Raw genomic sequence first — 16,080 nt, 5'->3', positions numbered from 1 at the left:
AAAAATATATGCACGTGTAAATTCAAGATAATGTCATGATTATTTCCCTCCTTACTTATGATGCCTATTTCAGAGTTGGTTAAAATTAAGAAGATAATGCCTTTGTAAAGACAACTCATCATACCTAAAAGCATCAATCCTCTGGTCACAAAATTACATTTAAGGATTGTTCATTCTTATAAAACTCTTTTCAATCATTAGTTATAATGGAAATAAGGTGACACAGCATTTACAGGACACATATAAGTGTTTACAACAGATAATACTGCATGAAGTTTGAAATAAGACCAAAGGTCATATAGCACCAAACGTTTATACGGACCTCTAGGAATACAGGCTGGAAATTCTAAATATCAAAGAGCTCCATGCACCTGGCATTTCTCCTTTAAATAAACTTATTTATGATTAAATGTACTCAAAAAAAGTTCTTGGTTTCTCACAATCTAGTTTTTTCACTTGTGGTCTTCTGACACAGTTCTGCCGACAGAATATTCCTGTATAATCACAATTTCAATGCTTTGGTCTGTATTTTCCATTTTTGAACAACTTTCTTATACAAAAACACCACCACCACCATAAGGGCTTACAATAAAGTGAAATAACTTAGTACACTAGAATAAAACCGTTCACTCAATAAACTCATGATCGACTGTGAAAAGAAAAGAAAGTATGCAAAACCCTTACAGGAGAAATACAAAGAGAAATACATCCATTCCAGCCCTACAGACACAGAAGAGCTGGGCTGAAGTGATCAGAGTGACATTTTATACCAGCATGGCTTCAACAGGACAGGTAAGGAAGTTTCACAAACATGGCACAGAAAGACTCCAGAAGGAAGAGCAGGCTTTGCCCAAACCAGGAGGAATACTGAAGGAGTAACTTATGTTTAAATTCTATTATAGTAGTATAGTATATAGTATAGTATAGTAGTAGGTATTCACTCCTACAATTTTCTAGGGAGTTGATCCCCAAATGCTACATTCCAGGCCTAAGGGAAAGACAGCCGTAAACACGAACTTGTAATTGCCTTTCTTCATCTTCCTCTGCTTCTCCTTCAGCAGGGTGAGACCCATGAGAGAAGTCTGGGACATTTGAGAGGGCATTTTGTTTGCCACCAGGCTTGAGAGAGCGCCACTGTGTTTCGGTGTTCGAGCTTCCCGGGATGCTGGACGCTCTGACGTGCACAAGGCAGACCCTCAGAACACGTGTTCCTGCGTGTACCTCCCAGCGTCCTGTGGGACATCCACTGTGCGAAATATTTATTTGTAATTACTTGCACTTAGAACTCCATTCTACATGTTAACACAAAACCGTTTCACGCAGTTTTAATAAACGCTGAATTTTCCAGGATTATAACTGGACGTGGAACAAACCCTGCTTTGTTTGAAATGTTGCCTTGAGTTAGTCCGCATTTCAGAAAACTGTGTCCACAACGGCCATGGCGATTATGGTTTCAGCCACGTGTGCAGCACAGCTGGATCAGCTGCCTTTGCACTTGTGGTGACTCCCCTGACAGAGCAAGGCATCTGACGACTTCATCATAGTTTCCAGTGTGGCCCTCTCCAAGCATTTACATATTAAAAAAAAATGGTTTTTTTTTTTTGTAATTAACAAAACATTATTGTATCATAAATTACCTTCTTCTTATCTCCACTTATTTTACAATTAGGTAACAAATCTATTCTTTTGAAATTATGTATGTAGGTAAGATTATATTTCTGGGTAGGAAAAGAAGCATCACCGAAGTATTTATTGTACAAAAAAAAGGAGGTCTGTGGAGGCTAAGAGAGTTGAAAACTACTGCTCTAAATTAAGGAACTGTTGAATAAAAGAATCTGGATAGTTGTTTTAATTAATTCTGTCACTAACTGCTGTGTAACTAGGTAAGTCAGGAAAGGAGACAGAAATAAAAGATAGACTATAGGAAAATAAAAGATGATTATACACTTTGATCAAAATGCCGAATAAGTCTGATCCTGATTTAAGAGAATGGGGGGCTCCCCTGGTGGCGCAGTGGTTGAGAGTCCACCTGCCGATGCAGGGGACACGGGTTTGTGCCCCGGTCCGGGAGGATCCCACATGCCGCGGAGCGGCTGGGCCCGTGAGTCACGGCCGCTGAGCCTGCGCGACCCGAGCCTGTGCTCCGCAACGGGAGAGGCCACAACAGTGAGAGGCCCGCGTACCGGAAAAAAAAAAAAAAAAAAAAAAAAAAAAAAGAATGGGGATGGGGCAGGGCATTCAGGAAGGAGGGGCAGTGATTGTTCAGTTAAATATCATATTTATTATTATTATTTTTAACATCTTTATTGGAGTATAATTGCTTTACAATGGTGTGTTAGTTTCTGCTTTACATATACATATATTCCCATATCTCTTCCCTCTTGCGTCTCCCTCCCACCCTCCCTATCCCACCCCTCTAGGTGGACACAAAGCACCGAGCTGATCTCCCTGTGCCTTGTGGCTACTTCCCCCTAGCTATCTGTTTTACATTTGGTATTTATATTTAATCTTTAAATAGGATGGAATCAGGTTTGACTTTCTTGTCGTTTCCAGCAACTCTATCCTCTTTATGTGAATTAAGACACCCTACCTTCAGTTTACTTTTCTACTTTTATTCTTTCTCCCTTTGTCAATTTTTCCATTTATTAAATTTTAAAAATCATATTATATTAAATATCTCCCTAAGACATTTCAAATCCTTTTGGGGGAGGGAGAATGAGGTGGGGTGTAAATAAATAATAAATGCTCTTCCAAAGAGGAGATACTACATTTTTAATTACCATGTTCAAAGCTGAAATCATTAGGAATACCCAAGTTGGGTACAATGACATAAGACTCCCCCTTTTTAAAAATAGATTTTTATGTAATCACTTTAATTTCAGTAAGATTAAACATGCTTAAGAAACCATCCACAATTATGTCTTTTGCTAAATGTACAGTATCAAATTTAAAATTAATCACTATCATTTAAAATACATTGGGGAGGGCTTCCCTGGTGGCGCAGTGGTTAAGAATCTGCCTGCCAATGCAGGGGACACGGGTTCGAGCCCTGGTCCAGGAAGATCCCACATGCCGCGGAGCAACTAAGCCCATGCACCACAACTACTGAGCCTGCGCTCTAGAGCCCGCAAGCCATAACTACTGAAGCCCGCGTGCCTAGAGCCCGTGCTCCACAAGAGAAGCCACCGCAATGAGGAGCCCGCGCACCACAACGAAGAGTAGCCCCCACTCGCCACAACTAGAGAAAGCCCGAATGCAGCAACAAAGACCCCAAGCAGCCAAAAATAAACAAAATTTAAAAATAAAATACATTGGGGAAAGGTATGATAGTTCTGTCCACAAATTTAAATACATGTTGCATGCAGAACAGATATTCTGCTTCTGAAATCTTCCATGAGCTTAAGGAGAAACCTTTATATTGACGCCCATTAAAAATGTACATATTAGGATAATATAAACATTAACCAAGAAAACATTCAGAAAGCATTGTCATATTTTCCATTGCCACTTAGAGTGTATATCTGCCTCTTGCCAAACTCACATGTATGTTCTAAGGATATATGGAAAAATATAGTCTAGCTGTTTAGAATACGTGCTTTGTAAATACTAGGTATTTTTGAAGTAGTATTCTGCAAAAGGCTATAAACATTGTTCAAATGAGGAGCTCTCATGTGGGACGTTTCTTTAAGTCTAAAGCTGCAGAAACACCCACATCTTCCACAGTTCTGACAGGCAACTGAGAAACACCGCTGCTGTAGGAAGCTGGGATCCTCTTTTCATAGTCAACTTTAAGTTGCTTCAAGAGGACCAGCCATACTAGCCATACTACTTCTCCCGAGGCTCAAAGTGGGGAATAGATTATTGCAGATTGACATGATTCCTTGAGTAAAACAAGGCAAATCTATGGGCTCAAGGTCTTGATGGGGAATCAAAACCATACGTAACAATATTAGTATGCTATGCAGGCTGATTTTCAGGTTAATGCATAAGAGAAAAAATGTCTATCACACATCTCTACTTGTCCATCTGCATAAAAGTGCCTCAAACACAACACATCCAAAATGGAACTCACCAACGCCCCTACCCCAAACCTGCTTCTCACCACTGCCATCTGAGCAAATGACGGCACTCTCTTCCCCAGAAACCTGGGGGCCACCCTCGACTCCCCGCTTCCTGCTCAGCTGCCACATCCCATCCATCACCAAGATCTGTCGGTTGGGTCTCCAAAGTACATCTTAGGTCTGGCCACCACTCTGCCTCTCTGCTGTCATCATAAGCTCCCAGGGGTCACCTTCTCAGGCCTGGGTCCCTGGAACAGCCCTTACTTGGTCTCCACGCCTCCCCTTTGCCCTTCCACAAATCAAAGTTTTACTACATCACTTTCTAGATTAAAAGCCTTCCGTGGCTCTTTGTTGACTGCCTCTTGAATAACATGCAAATTCCTTAACTCTATAAGTAGGGTAACCATGTGTCTCATGGGAGAGTTGCAGCTTCTGCCTGCTATTCTGGTGTATTTATTAATAGTGCCCCTTTCCCTGGCCCAAGCATTCCAGTTTGGGTGATAAATTGTATAGTACAATGCCCTTCTGATTTGTCTGACTGTTCAGACTCAGTTCCTGCTTCTCCTTACCTTGGACACTACCTTCCAAGGAATAGTGAATTTCTTTCCGTTCCTTTCTTTCCCAATAGCCTGCGGACTCTATGAGAACAGGAGCCTGTGTCTTTTACCATCCTTAGACTCCTGGCACCTAAAATATTGCTTGTATATAGACGCTAGATCATTGAATAAATCAAGAGAAGAGTACCAGGAATAAGGTAGCTTCCTAAGGAATCTATTGTAGTAGATGGTAAATGAAGATCTTTTAGGAAATTAAAAGAAAAAGCTACTCAACAAGCTAGGGTTTGGTTTTAATACAGTCACTTCAACAACAAACTCTAGTTTCTAGATTGAATATTTTCAAGGCTATTTTGATCCTAATAAAGACACTTTCATTATCCCCCAATAGAAAATTCTATTGTGGCTTTAGCTCAGGCTCTCTGATTTAAAGACATCCATAGAAGTCACAAATGTTTCCTGGATTATCATGCAAGAGAGAAAGAAAACATCGTAGATCTGGGTCAATACTTGAACCAGGTTTTCAGAAATACTGATGGATGGCATAAAAAAATATAGTTTCTTCCTCCAAAAAAAGAAAAAGGAAAGAAATGTAGTTTCTGTTATTCTATTAAGCTTTAAAAACGAATACTGAAAATGAATTTCCTTCTTAAAAACAAAAGTTATATAGTTAGGATAATTAATTGTAGTAGATGTACAAAAATAATCAGTGGCCATAATGCAAACAAGACAGGTGTTGTTATCTCAGAAATGCATTTCACTACAAGCTCATCAATGCCTCGGCCCTCCACCATCCAGTGCTGCTAAATGGCCTTTTTTGGAGTACATGAGGCAGGTGAAGTGAGAGTTATGAATCCTTAGAAAGAGTCTCTTTGTTCATTTGTGTTTTGGGGGATTTTTTTTGGTTTTTTTTTTTTGTGGTACGCGGGCCTCTCACTGTTGTGGCCTCTCCCATTGCGGAGCACAGGCTCCGGACACGCAGGCCCAGCGGCCATGGCTCACGGGCCCAGCCGCTCCGCGGCATGTGGGATCTTCCCGGACCGGGGCACGAATGCGCGTCCCCTGCATCGGCAGACGGACTCTCAACCACTGCGCCACCAGGGAAGCCCCTGTTCATTTGGTTTTAATGCTTCCAAAAGACTCAGAAGAACCATGTGTGACTATGACCAGAGATTCTATCACTTTCTCAGTCTCACTCAGTATACTTGAAATATACACAACAATTGGTTATTGATAGAAATTCCACCTCAAAGTTACGCTCAGATAGGTAATGACCCAACATATTTGCACTTAATGTTGTATAAGGAGAGGATACGTATTTCTTCTAAACCCACCAGACCAAGCGCCATTCTCTTCCTTGAATTCCTAAAACATTTGTATCTAAATATGTACTGGGTTTTTCGAGGGAAGGCAAATGTCACCACAGAATCAAAAAATAGCACAAAGTATTGAATTTAATTATAGCTAGTTACTTGATATACAGGGTACAGTTCTATAGTCTTTTGGTCTCACCCTATATGCTGTACAAAAGAAAATAATCGTTAGTAATGAATAGGTTCGAAGACTTCAGCAAATCTCTACTACATTTTTGAATATGACTATACTCCATGTAATTTTTCCAGTAACTAAAAACGTTAAGTTACTTCTTTATGTCTTCAAAGATTGTGTGTATGAAACTGAAGGCAGCAATTAAAATATATTCATCTGAGTACACTCTCGAGATGGTTACAGGAGTTATTTTTTCTGGCCTTAAATTACATCGCAGATCCAAACCATCACCAAATTTTGTATTTTACACTTTATTCGAAGCTTGTTTTTCTCTGGATAAGAACTGTGGCTTTCTCAGACATCTTCAGTTCCTCCTAATTCCTATCACCAAAAGTAGTGGCTGGGGTTCTTTTCAGGACCATTTCCAAAATGAAGCCAAGTTTTTAATTCCCTCTTGTCTCAGAAACTTTGAGAATAGAACCAAAGAGCCCCAGGGCGCTGGATGCTGGTGACAGGTCATCACGGTGTTAGTGGTCCACATCCACATTGACAGGACACACGAGTAAAGTCTGTGCTGAGCAAAATTACACGTTTAATCTAGACCTCCTTCCCGATCACCCATTAATAACTGAAATCTCTACTAAGTCTCTGAACACAAGGCTTTCCTCCCCACAGTATTCTCCACCTGAAATACAAATTTCTCAAGGATCTTAAGAGGGCAAAATACAAACTCCTTTAGGCACTGAAGTAACCTTATGCGAATGTGTTTTATTACTGTTGTTTTCCACCCCAAGAAGCTTCTCTTCACATAAAAGCAGCAACTGGGGCTATGGGCGTTTAGTGGCCACCTCTGGGAAGATGCAGTGCCGGACAGGAGGTAACACCAGACACAAAAGTGTCCCATGGTCTGAGCTGCTCTCCTTCCTAACCGAGGTAAAAGAAACAAATGCACTTAATAAGACAGATGTCCTGAACTGAAAACGAATCTATGAGAAAGAAGCTGCCACAGAGCTGGTCAGCAAACAATGCAGGACAGAAGCACTGAAATAATGCACCGCGGCTCCTTAGGGCCTCTAGCCAACTGGGAGCACACCTGGAACTGCGTCTTCTCTGTGCAGGACCGTGACCACCACGCCGGCCCCATCACAGCCTCTTCCAGACTGTCATCAACAGCAGAGAGGGGCACAGAAGCCAGTGAGATTCTAAGCGACGTGGAGGGAAGCCCGTGGCCTGCTGGGGGGTCTGCTCACTTACCTGCAGAGAGGAGGGAGGGTCTCTCCAAAGGGAGCAGAGAGAACAGACTGATGGCAGCCCCTCACCGTTCTGGGTAAGTCCCAGAAAGGGCAAAACAAGGCAATAAATTAGGATGTGGCACCAGTGCACACGCGCCCTCCTGCCTCTTGTCAAAAATGTCAGCTGGCAACCTCATGACTATTAAGTCCTAGTTGCTGCTTCCAGATCAGTAACACATGTACTGGAAAAAGCACCACATCTATTCTGCAAAGCCAATCTATTCTAGACCCACTGTGTTACACTGCTCCCATGGGTCAGCGGGATTCTAGTAACTGGCAGTGAAGTCTTTCCTACCTCTAAGAAAAAGGGTATAGTTCTAAGATATAAATGACCCCTTTTTAGAGCCTCAACGCTCCTTATTGCTATACGCAGACCATATATTTATTATTAATAATAATAACTATTAGCTATTATTGAGCACAAATTACACGCCAGGCGCTACTCTCAAGGTTTTACATGTATTAAGGCATTTAATCCTCAGAACAATTCAATGAGTAGGTGCTATTACGACCCCATGTTACACATGGGACACCGAGAGGCCAGGCTGCACAGCTGGCTACGTGCAGAGCCTGTATCCAAAGCAGGGAAGCCTTCTCCCAAACCAGGGCCCGGAGTCAGTACCTGATGTCGACTCTACATCCAGAAAAACTGAAAAGTCCAGTGTGCAAAGAATCGATAACTGGCCAGAAAAATAAAAAGATCAAGGTCAAATGAATAACACTCCTCACGACATACCGTTCTGACCCGCATGCCATGCCACCAGTTTTGCACTAATACCACTCTTCCCCTTTCTGTTCATAGCACGCTGGTATTTTACTCACTGCCCCATTTCCATTGCCTAATTCTCTTACGGATCTGGTTAAAAACATCATTTGCTTTATTCTAACTGAAAGGTGGAGGATAACATACTAAAGGTTTTTACTAGGAAAACTTAGATCTGGATTTGAAACTTAGCTTGGACGTTTATCAGCTGTGAAATGTTCAACCCCAGACTGCTCATCAGTAAATTGATATAATAATAGTACCAACTTCATAGAATGGGTCGTCGTATTAAATGAAAGAATATAATTGGCATCTAAGAGGCCCTCAATAAATGAGGGACATTATCATCATGAATTCTAAAGTATTCTTTAGGGAAAACAATATGTTTATTATTTATTTCTTCTGGGATATTTACTTACTTATCATTTTGAATGTTTTACTTTTTTTTTTTTTTTTTTTACAGTACGCGGGCCTCTCACTGTGTCCCCTGCATTGGCAGGTGGACTCTCACCCACTGTGCCACCAGGGAAGCCCTGGATATCATTTTTTAATTTTATTTTTTAAAATTTATCTTGAATAATTAATCTTGAGCATCTATTTATGTCATATGTATGTATTATTTATGAATTTTTAGAACTTCTGTGAGGGAGACATAAAAGGGAGGAGATATGGGGATATATGTTTATGTAGAGCTGATTCACTTTGTTATACAGCAGAAACTAACACACCATTGTAAAGCAATTATACTCTAACAAAGATGTTAAAAATATATATATTTCTTTTTAAAAAGAAAGCAAAAGACCAAAGATGTCTTTAAGGATGCAGAATTATCCTCCCATAAGACAAAATTTCATTTTAATTTGAAATCTACAAATTTGGAATTTGGGGATTATGGAATAGAGTTAGGCTGAAGGTCATCTTTAGTTCGTACAGATAAGTGGCATAAATAAGGTTTCAAGGGACCATATAATTTCTGAAGAAGGGAAAAGTAACCTGCTTTCAAGTACTAAAGGAGCAATCTCTTATATGGCAACAATTGGTATGCTAATTATAAATAATTTATCCATTTGTTAGATAGCCTAAGGACATGAAAGTAATGACCCCATTTCATTAAGCATTCTATAAAATTTAGGTCTTTCACTTATTTAGACAAGTTTTCCTCCTAATTATCCCAAATTAGTGCAATTCTAGTCCTAGTTATATTTATTACATTGTCTAGTGTGGAACATTACATACATGGCAAGTTCCATCTGACAAAGGCCTAATCAGATGATCAATTTTTCTTGACTAGAGCTAGAAAAGAACACCAACGGTTCTTAAGAAAAAATTCCTAGGGATACCATACTCAGATTTCAGTTATTCTTGAAACAACTTTAAAAGTGAGTTTTGGACAACTTAGCTTGAGAACAAGATTCATATTTTTGCCTATCGTATTTCTGCCCAATTTGAGTTCACCTTTTGAGTATTTAGAATACCATCATCAGACAGCTATCCAGAAGATAAAGCAGCATCCACGGATCACCTTCCTGAACACCATCAAGACCACACCTCCAAATGACACGTTGGCTCCAGCTTCACCCAAAGGGAGAAAAGGATCAACGTCCTTATCCGTCTTGATCCTTCTGCTTGGCAAAGTGCCAAGCCTAGAAAAATCCGAATATCTGGTTTTTCCACTTCTGCACTCAGATTAAAGAACACTAGTCCTGAAAACACACTCAATCAAATTAAATTAAATTTAAAACTAAATGCCGGGCTTCCCTGGTGGTGCAGTGGTTGAGAGTCCGCCTGCTGATGCAGGGGACACAGGTTCGGTGCCCCGGTCCGGGAGGATCCCACATGCCGCGGAGCGGCTGGGCCCGTGAGCCATGGCCGCTGAGCCTGCGCGTCCGGAGCCTGTGCTCCGCAACGGGAGAGGCCACAACAGTGAGAGGCCCGCATACCAAAGAAAAAAAACAACAACACATGACTAAGAATGAGCCTATAGAGTTAAATATTCTTGTACCTGAGGGGTCATCTCCCCCCAGCAGCAGAGCACAGGGAATTTGTGAAAGTTCTAGCTCAGATGAATGTAATTTCCATACATTTAATTTACTGCATAGTGTTAAAACCCTTTTCTTTAAGGAAACGGTTTACTAATCAAATCTCTCCCAGACCGCCCTCTTGGCAACAAGAAGTTAAAACAATCGTTACGCAAATATTAAGAAATTCTAATCCTAAGAAATTGAATACAAGTAAATTTGACCTTTTTCGTTCTGTGAGTTTATTTTGGTGCCTTGATTCTAAAGTTAAAAATACAGAGAAACCATAAATTACATTTTTTAATTTAAGAGCTGACAACTTTGTGTTATATTTGTTTTGTATTTTAAAGTCTAGTATATAGAGAATTTTAAGTGTTCGCTAGTTAACTAGCCATAAAACAGGGGGGTGGATTAAGAAGAGATATAATTTTTAACTACTACGTAGTGTCTAAAAGCAATTTTTGTTTTATTGAAAATACACAGTATATCATAAAGCTTTGGGACTGTTCTTAAATATTCTAAAGAATGGGAGTTTGCTCCTGTTTTTGTATTACTTTAAATATTACATACTCCAAGGATTATGCAGGTGCTAAATTCTGCAGGTCCTCCTACTAGCAGAAGTACTAAATGGAGATTATGCATTCATATTATTCACATTCATTCCGTTGCCATGGGTTACTGAACTCACCCTCCTTGACCACTGAAAAACTAGGAGAAACTGTAAAGGATTTTCTCAGTGACCCTCCTATGGGAAAATCACAAGGACAGTTTTTTTCTTTTCCCCCGAATAGAAGATTTTATAAAACACATCTGATGTGTTCTAAACCAGTTAACTGACTCTTATCAAAAATACAGTTCATTTACTCAATTTTAACCATCGATACTTTTTTTAAGTCATATCCACCAAAATTCCTAGTTTATTATTGTCTTGACTACCTTGGACTTAATCCTATCTTATACCATTCAGACCCATACAACTCCTCCTTTTTTGACCCCGATAGCATTATTTTAAATTGTTGTGCTGGGTACTGTCAAATTATTCCATTATTTGGACCCTGGCCTATTGCAATGCTCAGAATGACTTGCTCAGTGTAAACTCTTACAACAGATGGCAAAAGTTAGATGGCACGAAATCTCATGTTTCTTCAGTTTTTCCTAACAGAAAAAGTACAGAAGAGAATGCGTCAGCAGAAGAAAATGGTTTACAAATGAATGAAATTATGTTTACTCGGGGGGACTTCTTTCCATTTGAAGTTTCAATGTTCTTGTCCGGTGCCTTTTGTGCCTAGGAACTGTGCAAGCCCAACGACTTCATCTCCTCCAAGAATGAGGGGTGTTCACTGCAGGACAGACAGTTCCCGATAACACCGGGCCAATTAAGACAGCGAGGAACTCACGGCGGATGGATGAGACACCCCCTCCAGCGTGATGAGAAGAGGAAGGGTAAGAAACAGCAGCACAGAACTATTCCAGCAATAGCCTCCCACGCCCCCCAACGCCCTGTCAGGTTTTAGGAGACTCTACGGTTCTTTGGGCAAAGCAAGGTAACTCTCAGAACATCAGCCAGCAGAGTAGATTCTTTTCCGATAACACACACAAATATTTGAGGTGAGACTCGTTAGAAGAGGCAGGGAACTCTGAAATCTTTCCTCTCAGTACAAGCCAGGCCTCTCAAGCGAGCTCCTTAGGGCAAGTGCAAGATGAACCACCGGGGTAGTGAAAGAAAATATTTAATGTTTACATAAAAATAAGAAGGTAATTTTACTAACAGGTGGCATGTAGACTAAGAGTCGAGTACATACAAGATTTAAAGTGTGTGAGTCTGTGAGCGTGTGCGCATGTATAAAATCTCAGTGTTGTCTTCTGTGATGCTTCAGATATTCATTAGTGGCTGCCTCCCAGGGTTGTTCTGAGACTACGTGAGGTCATTCTCACGCACCGGCTGGTACCAAGTACATGCTCAGTAGACCCTGGCTCCCTTCCTTGTGGGGGAAGTGAATTGGGGGTAAAAAGGCTCCCTCTTCATGTCTACATTTCAGGAGCACACAGGAACTCTGTTATCTTGATAGGAAGCATGTCCTCAGACCAACAGAGGAAGGCTGTGCTCGTGGCCCAGGACCTTTGACCTCCGGCTTCCCACGGCCAGGCTCAACAGAAACCTTCCAGGGCCTGTCTACACAGCACTGTGTAAGGATTAACCACAGCTCTCCTAGGCCCTCAGCACAGCCCCAGCCCAATGACGCTCTGCACAGCTTCACTGGAGAGAAGGTGCTTTCCCACTTCCGGTGGCACCTGACAGCGCATACCTCCACTTCTGGCCCTTCAGCTCAGGATGGTACACCATCATGTACTCTGCCTTTGGCATCCTGAACAAATGTTCTTTGAAATTCTCCACATGTTGAAACCACCCACACCAAGCAGGGTACAACATACAGGAAAGCAAGATCTGCCACCTCCCAAAACCATGCTTCTACCAGCAAAAGCCAAGGCTTTTGTCATACTGCGGCTCTAGAATTAGAGGAGGCTTTTGAAGTTCAATTAGTCGGCCGCAACCCTGGAAGGCAAGCCGCTTCATATATCAATACTTGAGGTTCTTCTCCAGCTATTTCCCCTGGACTTGCAGGCAGGGAGAACTGGGGAGGGGCAACGTGTTGAAGACAGGAAGCTTTGGATTCCCAAATCCCGGCTGGCCAGGGTCGGCGTGTCTGTCTCTACGGTGAGGTGAAGCGGAGGTGCTGGCAGCTCTGAAAGCTTCGGAGGAGGGAAAACCCTCTCTCCTCCCCCAGCTCAGGCTGTCATCCCAGAGCCCCGAGTCCTGCTGCCAAACCATCTGCTAGAAGGAAAGCTGCTGAAATCTTAACACGTGAAAAGCAGATCCCAAAGTGTGGCACTCCCTTTCCGCAACCCAGGGGGACGTGCTGACCTGAGATTCCAGGGGACCGTCACTACTATTTAAAGCTCACCAAGGGAGGAACATGCACTTGATTTGGAGGAGAGAAGGCACTGGGCTGCCCTTGAAAGATGTACCTTAGCCTCCCAGCTTTCCCTCCTCACGTTGCGTTTCTGCGATACTCGTTTTATTGCAAACGCAAACGCATACAAACACACAGCTCAACCAAAACCTTGGAAGAGGCTTTTTCTCTTTACCTTATTTGGAAAAGTCCAAGTCAATATCTCTGATTAGACAGGGCACCATTTCCCTGATTTTAGGTGAAGCCAAGTTCTCTTAGATTTCTAACTCACAGGAATACTGAATATACAATGACTCTCCACCATGCTTCCTAAGATGGAAACTCCAGAACAAGTGAGCCCCCTTAGGTAAATGAATAATTCTGTGGATTTCTTAGAAGACCACATACCCAAATCAATAGGTAATGAAATATTTGATCTGTGATTAAATGAGGACCAAAGTATAAGAATCAGATTGAGGGCTTCCCTGGTGGCGCAGTGGTTGAGAGTCCGCCTGCCGATGCAGAGGACACGGGTTCATGCCCCGGTCCGGGAAGATCCCACATGCCGCAGAGCGGCTGGGCCCGTGAGCCTGCGCTCCGCAACGGGAGAGGCCACAGCAGTGAGAGGCCCGCGTACCGCCAAAAAAAAAAAGAATCAGATTGAACTCTGATTGTTTTAACTCTACCCGACCCTGGACAAGTCACCTGTCATCTCCCTTCTTCTACAGCCTCAGGTGTAAAATATTTAGGAATGGGTCACTCTCGTAGAGTTATGTCCCCAAAGAAATAATAATACAGTAGCAAAAATGTACTAAGTTCTTACTATGCGTCAGGCACTCTGCTAATTATTTTACATGCATTTGCTCATTTAATCCACATAGCAACTATAAATTAGATACTACTGTATCCTCATTTTATAAATGAGAAACAGAGGATATATTGCCAAGATTACACAGGCAGCAGGGGGGTGCCAGGACACCGATGTCCTGTCTGACTTCCAAGTCCTAAATCAAAAAGCTCTGCCACTACATAAAGGCACTTTACGAACCTAAGAAGCCACTATTACAAATGTGGAAAAGTCCACCTGACACTACAGCCATCTTCATTGTTCGGCTCTTCCGGGCATGTTCAAGTCCTTGGCTAAGTGGACTTTTCAAAACTTTTTATTTGTTTTAAGATAATCAACAGCTGTCCATTGCCTTCATTATAAATAACCACTTAGCAAGTGTGGGGGGGAAAGATGGTCCAAATACTCCTTTCAATTATTTTAACACCAATCAAAATGAAAATTCAAATGAGTTCTTTAGGTTCACAGGAAGCCCCACTACCACTACAAGCTCCAGCATCCAATCTAAAGTGATGTTTTATCTTAGAAGTTCGGTGGATTCCAAAAAGCTATATTGTTTTTTCATGGAACATCCATGCTGGAATTTTTAGAATCCCAAAACAGAAGCTTGTATATGTACAACCCGGTGGATATCTAAAACGCCCCAGCGTTCACTCCTTTGGCCCAGTGTGAATGGATCAGGCTTCCTGATAGGACACAAGGGCCCTGGAGGCCGCTTATCATCAGTCCCCAGGGGACTAACTAGGAATGTGAATGCGGTTAAAGAAGGAAGTGAAACAAAGAGGTCAGAGATTTCACTGAAACTATCAGAAATGTTCGCAAGACAATGGGTCCCCATAGTTGTACGTTTAAATTCCTACTGTATGCCTACTACATTCCTAGCACTTGCTGGAACAAAACCAAGTGAGACTAGAGCCAAGTTCACAAAGAGCTTCACAGTCTAGAGGGAAGATCCGGCGAGAAGATGAGGACAGATGTGTAAATGATGTCAGAGGCGGACAAGGGTGCCACGGGAGCACCGGGAAGGGGCAGCTCAATCAACAGTCCACCAGGCCAAAGAGGCTTCCTCGAGAGCTAAGACCGGAGCTGAGTTTTATTTGATTATATTTTATTTTTGGCCACGCTGCACGGCTTGCGGGATCTTAGCTCCCCGACCAGGGATTGAACCCCGGCCCTCGGCAGTGAAAGTGCAGAGTCCTAACCACTGGACCGCCAGGGAATTCCCTGGAACTGAGTTTTAAACACGAAGTAGCTAGATGCAAGGAAGAGGGAAACTGGGTGTTGTTGGAGAGATGGAAACAAGGACCCCGGAAGCTTTTACAAAATGAAGCCAACGTGGCTGCAAAGTAGAACTCAACTATATTTCTTTGTGTAGGTCACATGCAATTTATTCTTGACAGCATCCTCCGAAGTGACAACTTTGAGATCCTGTTGGGAGTCTATTTGCTTCCTTTGGGGTTCTTCTGTTCTTATGCACGGAAACCAATGCAGTGCTTTACGCATATTAATTCACGTAATTCACCCCGAACCTCATAGATACATACAATTATTATTCCCATTTTGCAGGTAAGGAAACTGAGGCCCTGAATAAATAGGTAATTTATCCAAATTTACCCGCTCAGTACTGGAAAGGCTGGATTATGAAGCCATCTGGACTACATGTCTGCTCTAAATCACTCTGCTACACGGCCTCTCCAAAAAGGAATTTACTGAAAAGTATTGAGTAACTCAGGATTGCGGGGAGGCCTGGAGATCCGGGCTTGGAACTCGGTAGTCAAGCCAAGCACAAACCCTGCAGCTGGCACCCACCTACACTGCCACACATGAGACACTGCCTGCAGAATGCCATCTTGCTGCCACACCACTGCCAGCCAGGGAACGTGCCCCAGAGCCCCCCTACCCTGCCCCACAAGCACCAGATGCAGAGTCTGGAAAGGAGTGTGTAATTGGTGAAACCACGACCGTGAGCCAGGCACGTCAGAACATCAATTCCACGGCCAAGTTCGGTGTCCACGTAGAGAAATGAGGTTCTGCCTCCCCCCAAGGTCCATAAGGTGAGTGTGTTGGTTTCCTAAGACGCTGAAACAAAGTACCACAAACTGGGTG

General features: G+C 42.3%; 1 protein-coding gene across 3 annotated transcripts in view; it reads right to left on the bottom strand.

The window, feature by feature from the left end:
• Positions 1-16,080, bottom strand: part of STOX2 (storkhead box 2) — a 207,424-nt gene that overhangs the window by 79,182 nt on the left and 112,162 nt on the right. The window lies entirely within an intron of this gene.

Source organism: Phocoena sinus, chromosome 21 (genome assembly GCF_008692025.1).
Source record: "Phocoena sinus isolate mPhoSin1 chromosome 21, mPhoSin1.pri, whole genome shotgun sequence".
In the NCBI taxonomy this organism is placed as follows: Eukaryota; Metazoa; Chordata; class Mammalia; order Artiodactyla; family Phocoenidae; genus Phocoena; species Phocoena sinus.
Note: the sequence above shows the minus strand (reverse complement) of the source record. Positions and strands in the feature narration are given on the sequence as shown.